At 40.5% G+C, this 11,741-nt stretch overlaps 1 protein-coding gene and 1 pseudogene across 1 annotated transcript in view; one reads left to right on the top strand and one right to left on the bottom strand.

Annotated features, from left to right (window-relative positions):
* Window positions 1-5,830: 5,830 nt before the first annotated feature.
* Window positions 5,831-11,741, top strand: part of LOC133642701 (thyroid hormone receptor alpha) — a 170,851-nt gene continuing 164,940 nt past the window's right edge. Inside the window, exon 1 of the mRNA XM_062037056.1 lies at window positions 5,831-6,829. The gene's annotated coding sequence lies outside the window, so the exon portion shown is untranslated. The remainder of the gene's footprint in view (window positions 6,830-11,741) is intronic.
* The window catches only part of LOC133642463 (uncharacterized), a 2,925-nt pseudogene continuing 1,612 nt past the window's right edge, over window positions 10,429-11,741 (bottom strand).

Here is an 11,741-nt window from a genome sequence, read left to right as displayed (position 1 = left end):
ATAAATAATAATAATAATAATAATAATTACCGTATTTTTTGGACTATAAGTCGCAGTTTTTTTCATAGTTTGGCCGGGGGTGCGACTTATATTCAGGAGCGACTTATGTGTGAAATGATTAACACATTACTGTAAAATATCAAATAATATTATTTAGCTCATTCACGTAAGAGACTAGACGTATAAGATTTCATGGGATTTAGCGATTAGGAGTGACAGATTGTTTGGTAAACGTATAGCATGTTCTATATGTTATAGTTATTTGAATGACTCTTACCATAATATGTTACGTTAACATACCAGGCACGTTCTCAGTTGGTTATTTATGCCTCATATAACGTACACTTATTCAGCCTGTTGTTCACTATTCTTTATTTATTTTACATTGCCTTTCAAATGTCTATTCTTGGTGTTGGATTTTTTCAAATAAATTTCCCTAAAAAATGCGACTTATACTCCAGTGCGACTTATATATGTTTTTTTCCTTCTTTATTATGCATTTTCGGCCGGTGCGACTTATACTCCGAAAAATACGGTAATAATAATAATAATAATAATTTCATTTAACCTAACTTAACTTTATACAAAAGCATATTGCTTTTGATGGTTTTATTTTTAACACTGTCTTACACAACACTCCCTGATGTATAATACAATGCAAAAATGTCAATTTCTGCACAGGGTTAATTTCTGTCACTTTATTCTGCATCCTCTTTAAAAAGTCCAACATTTTTCCCCGTCAGATTTGGACAACCATCTGTTGTCGCACCTGCCAGCTCGTCCCATTTCAGTCCTAACATGTCCAAACACGCATTCACCTCTGTGAACAAGTCATTACCTGTGGTTGTCCCTTTAATTGACTAATTGATTAAATCCTCCGTGATTTGAAAGTCTGCAGTTATCCCACGTAAGAAGACGAGCAGCTGGGCTACAAATTAATTTAATAGGTTGGTTGTCATTAACGTCAGTGCTTAGGCTGCTGCCCCCGAGACCCGACCTCAGATAAGCGGAAGAATATGGATGGTTGTCATTAACGGTGGAAAGGTTATGAGGAAATTGAATCTTGATCCCATTGTCTAACTAAATAAAAACCTGCCATTTACATTTGGCTTTGTGTTTGTCATTAGCATAAAAAAAAACTTCCCAAATGTACGGGAACAACATAAGGGGGGCGGTGACCTTGTCTCATACAGCTTATGCTTTTATAGTTTTTCTCAAAGACTCCCATGTCACCTCAAGTGATATATTTGAATTCAAATAGGAGGTATTCCTTCAAAGCCAAGATAATTGATTTACTGCTTGAATAGAGCTTTCACTGCTCCTCTCCAGGGAGGTTCAGGGTAGGGAGGTGAGGCCGAGACTTCTCATGATGGAAATAAAAAGAATAATACAAGTATAAAATAAACATGAATATTCATCCATTAAACTGTGTAGTACTGAAAATAGGGCTGCGAATCTTTGGGTGTCCCACGATTCGATTCAATATCGATTCTTGGGGTAACGCTTAGATTATAAATCAATTTTTTTTTTCCGATTCAACGCGATTCTCGATTCAAAAACGATATTTTTCCGATTCAAAAGGATTCTCTATTCATTCAATACATAGGATTTCAGCAGGATCTACCCCAGTCTGCAGAGTAGTAGATTTTTGTAAAAAACTTTTATAATTGTAAAGGACAATGATTTATCAACTGATTGCAATAATGTAAATGTGTTTTAACTATTAAATGAACCAAAAATATGACTTATTTTATCTTTGTGAAAATATTGGACACAGTGTGTTGTCAAGCTTATGAGATGCGATGCAAGTGTAATGTGTATATATATATATATATATATATGTATATATACACTACCATTCAAAAGTTTGGGGTCACCCAAACAATTTTGTGGAATAGCCTTCATTTCTAAGAACAAGAATAGACTGTCGAGTTTCAGATGAAAGTTCTCTTTTTCTGGCCATTTTGAGCGTTTAATTGACCCCACAAATGTGATGCTCCAGAAACTCAATCTGCTCAAAGGAAGGTCAGTTTTGTAGCTTCTGTAACGAGCTAAACTGTTTTCAGATGTGTGAACATGATTGCACAAGGGTTTTCTAATCATCAATTAGCCTTCTGAGCCAATGAGCAAACACATTGTACCATTAGAACACTGGAGTGATAGTTGCCGGAAATGGGCCTCTATACACCTATGTAGATATTGCACCAAAAACCAGACATTTGCAGCTAGAATAGTCATTTACCACCTTAGCAATGTATAGAGTGTATTTCTTTAAAGTTAAGACTAGTTTCAAGTTATCTTCATTGAAAAGTACAGTGCTTTTCCTTCAAAAATAAGGACATTTCAATGTGACCCCAAACTTTTGAACGGTAGTATATATATATATATATATATATATATATATATATATATATATATATATATATATATATATATATATATATATATATATATATATCTCCTGCCTCGAAAGAAAATAATGTTTGCCTTGGTGCCCTAAAATATGAGCCCTCCTTTAAGGCAACACTTGCCTTGACCTTAAAGAGTTAAAAATTCGAGACCTGGGATTATGTACCCACGATCCAATCTAAAATTTAGTATTGGGCCAGGAGTCAATAAATCGAACATTAAACAAAAATTGACTCGATAAGTTTGCCGTCATTGATAAATTGTCATGTCAATGTTTTCTTTGTCTCTTGCTTTTACACAGAGTGCAAGAAGGTTCACTCTGTGCATCACACTCAGCACCTGATCATGTCTATTTAATAGCAGAAAAAAATGAACAGAGTGAATCTCTTGTCAGTCATCTTCAATCTTTGTCTCTGTGGGTGGAGGCGTACACAATGCACAAACAGAGCCTGGCTAGTCGCTGGTAAGAAGCACTGCTGGGTAACAACAATTAGAGAGAAAGGAGATAATTGCGACGCCAAATGTCTGGTGTGGGAATATTTCGCCTTCGAACGAATGAGCAAGTATGCCCAATTTGTTTAAAAGTGAAAAACAAAAACAAAAAAGCAGGGTCGTAATCGTGGTGACTTCAAACTGAGATACAAGCTCGTTCCTTTGGGTGCTGGAGCTCACCAGCAGAAGTACGAGAACATCCAATTACACGCGAATGTCCTGGGGTCTCGTTAGGAAAGTGCGTATAGGATTGCTACTAAAAGTTTGCATGCGTGCGCGCAAAAGCCACAAATTGCGTCCACCTGCAAATGTGCCCCGCTCTCAACATGGCCACTTTCAGCCATAAAGGGTGGATGCAAAGTGAAAATGCAAATCGATGGTCACTCACCACACAGCCAGGGGGGGAAAAAGAGCAGCCGACAAATGTTTAGCCACAAAGAAGTTGAGGCGCATTGAAAAGAGGAAAAGTTCAAAGCATTGAATGTTTAATATTACACTATCCATAGTCTTCCTCTTATTCGAAGTCGGGTTGCGGGGGCAGCAGCCTAAGCAAAGAAGCCCAGACTTTATACTGATCATTACTGGTTTGCTCTTCTTCGGTTCTTCATTTTTGTTCTCTTATTTTCTATTTCATTTATTGCTGTAATAACTACTATTATTCTCTGAAATGTACGTACTATTATTTTAATGGAATACTTAAATGTTTACATATGTTTTAAAATATGTTTTATACAATTTTTTTAGTTGACGTTAATTTTACAAAACCCAAAACCAGTGAAGTTGGCACGTTGTGTAATTTGTAAATAAAAACAGAATACAATGATTTGCAAATCCTTTTCAACTTATATTCAATTAAATAGACTGCAAAGACAAGATACTTAATGTTCACACTGAGAAACTTAATTTTTTTTTGCAAATAATCATTAACTTAGAATTTAATGGCAGCAACACATTGCCAAAAAGTTAGCACAGGGACATTTTTACCACTGTGTTACATGGCCTTTCCTTTTAACAACACTCAGTAAACGTTTGGGAACTGAGGAGACACATTTTTGAAGCTTCTCAGGTGGAATTCTTTCCCATTCTTGCTTGATGTACAGCTTAAGTTGTTCAACAGTCCGGGGGTCTCCCTTGTGCTATTTTAGGCTTCATAATGCGCCACACATTTTCAATGGGAGACAGGTCTGGACTACAGGCAGGCCAGTCTAGTACCCGCACTCTTTTACTATGAAGCCACGTTGATGTAACACGTGGCTTGGCATTGTCTTGCTGAAATAAGCAGGGGCGTCCATGGTAACGTTGCTTGGATGGCAACATATGTTGCTCCAAAACCTGTACGTACCTTTCAGCATTAATGGCGCTTTCACAGATGTGTAAGTTACCCATGTCTTGGGCACTAATACACCCCCATACCATCACACATGCTGGCTTTTACACTTTGTGCCTATAACAATCCGGATATATATATATATATATGTGTGTGTATATATGTGTATATATATATATATACACATATATATATATATATATATATATATATATATATATATATATATATATATATATATATATATATATATACATATATATATATATATATATATATATATATATATATATATATATATATAATACACATATATGTATATATATATATATATATGTGTGTGTATATATATATATATACACATATATATATATATATATATATATATATATATATATATATATACACATATATATATATATATATATATATATATATATATATATATATATACATATATATATATATATATATATATATATATATATATATATACATATATATATATATATATATATATATATATATATATATATATATATATATATATACACACACACACACGCCGCACTACTGACAAAAACAAAACATGGTATATATATGTATGTATATATATATGTATATATATATAAATGTATATATATATGTGTATGTAAATATGTTTATATGTATATATATGTATATATATGTATCTCCGGGTTGCGGAGGAGACCCTGCCCCAAGTGGAGGAGTTCAAGTACCTCGGAGTCTTGTTCACGAGTGAGGGAAGAGTGGATCGTGAGATCGACAGGCGGATCGGTGCGGCGTCTTCAGTAATGTGGACGCTGTATCGATCCGTTGTGGTGAGGAAGGAGCTGAGCCGGAAGGCAAAGCTCTCAATTTACCGGTCGATCTACGTTCCCATCCTCACCTATGGTCATGAGCTTTGGGTTATGACCGAAAGGACAAGATCACAGGTAGAAGCGGCCGAAATGAGTTTCCTCCGCCGGGTGGCGGGGCTCTCCCTTAGAGATAGGGTGAGAAGCTCTGTCATCCGGGGGGAGCTCAAAGTAAAGCCGCTACTCCTCCACATGGAGAGGAGCCAGATGAGGTGGTTCGGGCATCTGGTCAGGATGCCACCCGAACGCCTCCCTAGGGAGGTGTTTAGGGCACGTCCGACCGGTAGGAGGCCACGGGGAAGACCCAGGACACGTTGGGAAGACTATGTCTCCCGGCTGGCCTGGGAACACCTCAGGATCCCCCGGGAAGAGCTGGACGAAGTGGCTGGGGAGAGGGAAGTCTGGGCTTACCTGCTTAAGCTGCTGCCCCCGCGACCCGACCTCGGATAAGCGGAAGAAGATGGATGGATGGATACATGTATATATGTGTGTATATATATATATGAGGCACACCGGGTTATAAGGCGCACTGTTTTTGAGAAATAGAAAGGATTTCATGCTCGCCTTATAGCCTGAAAAATACGTTACGTTATTTATGACCGCTCCTTGAACCTCCCGGCTGATGGAACTACACACAGACGCGACTACAACATTTGAAATTGTGCTCGAAACTATTAATGTGCTCCTATTCCAACCTGCCTCTCTTTGTGTCCTTTGTAGGTGGAACCACTGAAGAAACTTCCTGTTCAAGTCAAGACGGATCTCCAGTTGTTTCTTTTTTTATTTATTTTACAAAAGACCACTCAGACTTCCTTAGATTGTGCTCAGACGGACACTATTGTATTCATTCTACAGTTGGAAAAAACACCAGCATTATTTTTTTCCCCGAATAATACAAGAATAATTGACAGACTTACTTACCTCCAATCATTTTCTCCTCCATCTACTCAGAAGAAGCCTCTGCTTTCTACCTGGGAAAAATAAGGACGACAAGCAATTATTATCTAATAGCATTTTTTTTTAGGTTGTACATGTCTGTAAATACCTCAGGGATACTTTCCCACCACCTACCTCTTCCATCAAAACAGCCAACTCCGACTGGAACACAGCAAGTCTAAACCTGTGACCTCTAACTGCTGTTACCGTGACAACCTGGATTGCCTCTCAAACTCTCCTCTCTGATTGTTAGAAAACTCACACCACCTGCGAGCCTAGACCTGGTCATTGCATAAAATACACCAGCAGGAGCCTCACCTGTCCCAATAACACACCTGTCGGACAACAATATACCTCAGCAGACAAACCCTCCACACACTCAAGGAAACAGAAAGGAACTTCATTCAGAACTCCGGTGCTTGGATTTACCCAGTGGACCACCCATTTCACCATCTTCCACTTGCCTTAGGGACTGGATTATAGCAACCGTAGCCAAGAAGTCCTCCTGAGAAGCATTTCGGACTCGGCACGGCAAACATCTATCCTCTTTTCAACAAGTCTCATAATACACGAGCCTGAGCGTTGAAGTGATAAGTTATTGACCCAGAGGCCTTCAGAAGAGCCATCAGTACGTTCGACTCCAGCTTCCTCTCACCCTCTGGAGACAGAAACAATGCAGACTTCTTGACAAACTCCAAACATCCCGATTGGCAAGTAAAACGTGAGAAGAGCCATCCTGTGTTGCACCAAACAACGCTCGCCTAAAAGTGGAGAAAGGAATGCATCGGTGAGTTGTGTGTTTTCTCATTTAAATTTCACCTGTTTCACTTGTGTACTTCAACCACATACTTTCCTTAAAGTTGCTCAAAATGACACCACCCATGTGTCACAAGTACAGTGGAACCTCGAATTATAGGTATGTACTGTATATATACATGTGTGCGTATATGTATGTGTGTGTGTATATATATGTATATATATATACACACACTATGATATGCAATTAAATGAGAACAAGGAATTAGTTCAAACAGTGTGTTTATATTGCTAAACTATCAGTAGTACTCATCATAAATACATTGAAATGTACAGTTAATAGATGTGAACAGTGTCGGTATTGGTATCGGCCAATCTCACTCATGGATGATCGGTATCCGAATCGGCAGCATCAAACCCTGATCAGACCATCCCTAATTGTATGTCTTCATTACCCGGACACACACTCTCAATAACACTTTCTACAGTCTTATGTAACTGGAACATAACATCGGTACTCACAAATAATGACCAATAAAATGATGACGCTAAAGAACTAACTGTTGGTAATGGAAAAAGTGTACAGCAGGATCCAAGGGTTTATTGGTCTTGGAATGGAACAGAGCTCGTTGCATCTTGCTTCTTTTAGTATAGCAATGAAAAGGTGCATTCATTGTAAGCTTCGGAATAAAAACATGGCATTATTGACCTGGATTCCACTGCAGAAACCAAGAAAATGTAAACATTTTTTTTGTTAGATTGTTAGTCACCAAGAACAAGGTTTGTGCATGTAGATCAGGGGTGGGCAATTAATTTTTTACCGGGGGCCGCATGAGCAACCCGAGCACTGCTGGAGGGCCACACCGACAATATTTCAATTACATTTTGCTCAAATTATTTTTGATACACCATAAGATAAATAATAATAATAATAATAATTTCATTTAACCTAACTTAACTTTATACAAAAGCCGATTGCTTTTGATGGTTTTATTTTTAACACTGTCTTACACAACACTTCCTGATGTATAATACAATGCAAAAATGTCAATTTCTGTCACTTTATCCTGCATCCTCTTTAAAAGTCCAACATTTTTCCCCAGCAGATTTGGACAACCATCTGTTGTCACACCTGCCAGCTTGTCCCATTTCAGTCCTAACATGTCCAAACACGCATTTACCAAGTCATTACCTGTGGGTGTCTCTTTAATTGACTGTATGGCTGCCAGCTACTCCGTGATTTGAAAGTCTGCAGTTATCCCACGTAAGAAGATGAGCAGCTGGGCTGTGTCACGTACATCGCAGCTCTCATCCAAAGCCAGCGAAAAACAGTCAAAGTCGGCCGTTCTGTTCTTCAGCTGAAGCTCCAAGTTTCCAGCGATGGTCTCAACCCGCCTCGTTACGGTGCGTCGGGAGAGTGACACGTTCTCAAATGCGCCCCTCTTCTCCGGGCATATCAGCGCAACAGAGTCCAATAAGCACTCCTTAATAAACTCTCCGTCAGAAAACGCTGTACTATTTCTGGCGATTTTGTGAGAAATGACGAAACTTGTCCTGACGGCTGCATCTATGGGGGTGTGAAATTTGGCAAAAAGTCCTTGTTGGGTTTGCAGTTTTACCATCAACGCATCAGCCTCCCTTGCGCGCGCTTCATCAGACAGATTCCGGTGTTTTTCCTCGTGCTTCGTCGTGCAGAGGTGATTCAAATTACACTACCGTTCAAAAGTTTGGGGTCGCATTGAAATGTCCTTATTTTTGAAGGAAAAGCACTGTACTTTTCAATGAAGATAACTTTAAACTAGTCTTAACTTTAAAGAAATACACTCTACACATTGCTAATGTGGTAAATGACTATTTTAGCTGCAAATGTCTGGTTTTTGGTGCAACATCTACATAGGTGTTAGAGGCCCATTTCCAGCAACTATCACTCCAGTGTTCTAATGGTACAATGTGTTTGCTCATTGGCTCAGAAGGCTAATTGATGATTATAAAACCCTTGTGCAATCATGTTCACACATCTGAAAACAGTTTAGCTCGTTACAGAAGCTACAAAACTGGCCTTCCTTTGAGCAGATTGAGTTTCTGGAGCATCACATTTGTGGGGTCAATTAAACGCTCAAAATGGCCAGAAAAAGAGAACTTTCATCTGAAACTCGACAGTCTATTCTTGTTCCTAGAAATGAAGGCTATTCCACAAAATTGTTTGGGTGACCCCAAACTTTTGAACAGTATTGTATATTCTTTAAACACAGCAACATGTGTACCACAAATTAAGCACACGGCTTTACCTTTAATTTCTGTAAAGAAAGTCCATGTCTTCTTGAAAACACGGCATTCGTCATCAACTTTTCTCTTTTTAGCGTCTCGGGGATAACCGGGCATCACTTGTCACTGTGCACCTTCACTCACACACGGATATACGCCCATAAATAACACTTTTCAAAATAAAAGCAGCACAGTTGTATTGCACGCACGACATAGATGTTTTTTTTAAATTTATTTTGTAATTTGTGATTGCCGCTGTTCACATTCACTCACAATCGCGCACGAGCATACGTCCACACGGAAGTAATACAAATAACGCTTTTCAAAACAAAAGCAGCACCGTTGTATTGCACACTCGACATAGATACTTTTTAAAATGTATTTTTTAATTTATGATTGGCCTCACGCGGGCCGGACAGGGACGCACAAAGGGCCGGATGTGGCCCGCGGGCTGCAGAATGCCCAGGTCTGATGTAGATTGTAGTCCAAACATGCAACAAAAGTACAGCAGCAGCTCCGTTAGATAAAAGCAAAAGATATCATATCATAAAACCGAAGAATCCAAATCAAAATATGCACCAATGAATGAATAACCTTTCAACAAACTGTCATCGTTTGTTTTTATTAACACAGAGTCTACTTATGTCTCTGGTAAAAAGAAAGTGGTGTCGACTTAAACTTCCACTGTGGGCATTTCTGACTAATGTCAATGAGGAGTAAAAATACAGTAATTCATTCAGAGAAGCAGAACTTCACACTAATGGAAAGCGAACTACAAAGAAAGCTCATGTGTCATGCTGTCTTCGGCATGAAATCTCAGCCCAAGGGGGCCTGGCGGCGAGCAAATCTCTGAAGCCTTCTTTTCATATCTTGCCCCGCCCCCACACACTCCCACATGAAACACTATTTGATATTTTGGATTAAAGTATAAAAAGAAATCTGTGAATAATGTTCAATAGAACCGCTCCAATTAGGCACATCCGCCAATGGACTCTACCAGGAGCGTCGCACCGAATGGGTTTAATTAGACCCAACTTTTTAAAACACATGTCGAAACTTTGGTTAGGTTTCTTGCAAAAGAAGTTGTTGAGTTTATTTGTATAGATATGTATGTATATATATATATATATATATATATATGTATATATATATGTATATATATATATATGTATGTACATATACTGTATATATATATATAATATTATATATGTGTGTGTGTGTGTGTGTGTGTGTGTATGTATATACTTTTTAAATACACCAATGGTGCAACTGGACACATCCTCAGTGATGTAACCTAGGATCACAGGGGGTTTCGGGTCTTTCAACAATCAGACCCCCTCCCCTAGGTGACCCAGCTAGGGTTGATCAGGCCCCAGCCTGTGTCCAGGTAGCACTACTGCCCTACATGCCACGCCTCTCCCCTCCTGATCCACAGCCACCTTGATGCCACTTCTGCTGCATCTGTGGCTAACTTCATGGCCCTTCGCTGGCTGGCCCCTGTGATGCCAAGCATTCTGTAGGCCCTGCAGAGGGATTTGCCCACAAACCCTCGACATCCAACTTCAACGGGCCGGCACATCGCTCGCCACCCATTGCTCCGACACTCCTCCACAATCTGAGAGTACTTTGCGCTCTTCCTCTCATTGGCCTCCTCCATACGGTCCTCCCAAGGCACTGTGAGCTCCAGGAGGATTACCTGCTTGGAGGCAGCTGAGGTAAGCACTATATCTGGCCTTAGTGTTGTTTTGGCAACCACGTCAGGGAACTTCAACTGCTTGCCCAGATCAACTGACAGCTCCCAGTCGCGTGCTGTTGCCAACAGACCAGAAGAGGTGTTCCGGGCAGCCGGTGTTGACTTCTCCCCAGGTCTGATGAAAGCGGTGCTCTTCACTGGGCGGAGGCTCTTGCTGTGACTGACTCCCCTGCAGATGGTATCGGCTATGGCCTTCAGGACCTGGTCATGTCGCCAGCGGTACCGCCCTTCACCCAGGGCTTTCGGACAACAGCTTAGGATGTGCTCCAAGGTTCCTCTCCTCTGGCAGAGGGGGCACGCTGGTGTCTCCACCTTCCCCCAGGTGAAGAGGTTGGATGGACTTGGCAGCACGTCGTAGACCGCCTGGATCAAGAACTTTATCCGATGGGGTTCGGCTTTCCAGAGCTCGGTCCATGTGACCTTGCGCTCTGCTGCTTGTTCCCATCTGGTCCAGGCGCCCTGTTGCCGCATTCCCGCCATCTGGCAGGCTCGCCTTTCCTCAACTCCTGCTCGCACCTCCTCGAGGATCAGTGACCTCTTCTCTTTCCCCTGTGCCTTATCATAGCGAGGTGTTCTTCTGCTACCTAAGCCAGATCTCCCCTGCACCACTGTTCCCACCAACACCCTTTGCCGTAGCCTTGCCTCTGTGACATCCACAGCCTCGGCAGCTCTCCACTTCCGCCCCGTCCTGACTTCAATCCCAGCCTGGGCAACCTTTGGGTCACTGGACTCCCGATATTGTAGGAGTTCCCTGGACCATGTCACCATGAACTCCTCGCTCAAGCTGCTGATGGGGAGCTTCAGCTTGTTATTGTGCCCGTATAGAGCAATGCTGCTCAGGCTTCGCGGCAGTCCCAGCCACCTGCGCAGGAACCTACTGACCCTCATCTCAAAGCCTTCCACCGTTGAAATGGGGACTTCGTAC

Source organism: Entelurus aequoreus, linkage group LG25 (assembly GCF_033978785.1).
Source record: "Entelurus aequoreus isolate RoL-2023_Sb linkage group LG25, RoL_Eaeq_v1.1, whole genome shotgun sequence".
Classification (NCBI taxonomy): domain Eukaryota; kingdom Metazoa; phylum Chordata; class Actinopteri; order Syngnathiformes; family Syngnathidae; genus Entelurus; species Entelurus aequoreus.
The sequence above is the reverse complement of the archived record's forward strand: the minus strand, read 5'-3'. Positions and strand labels throughout refer to the sequence as shown.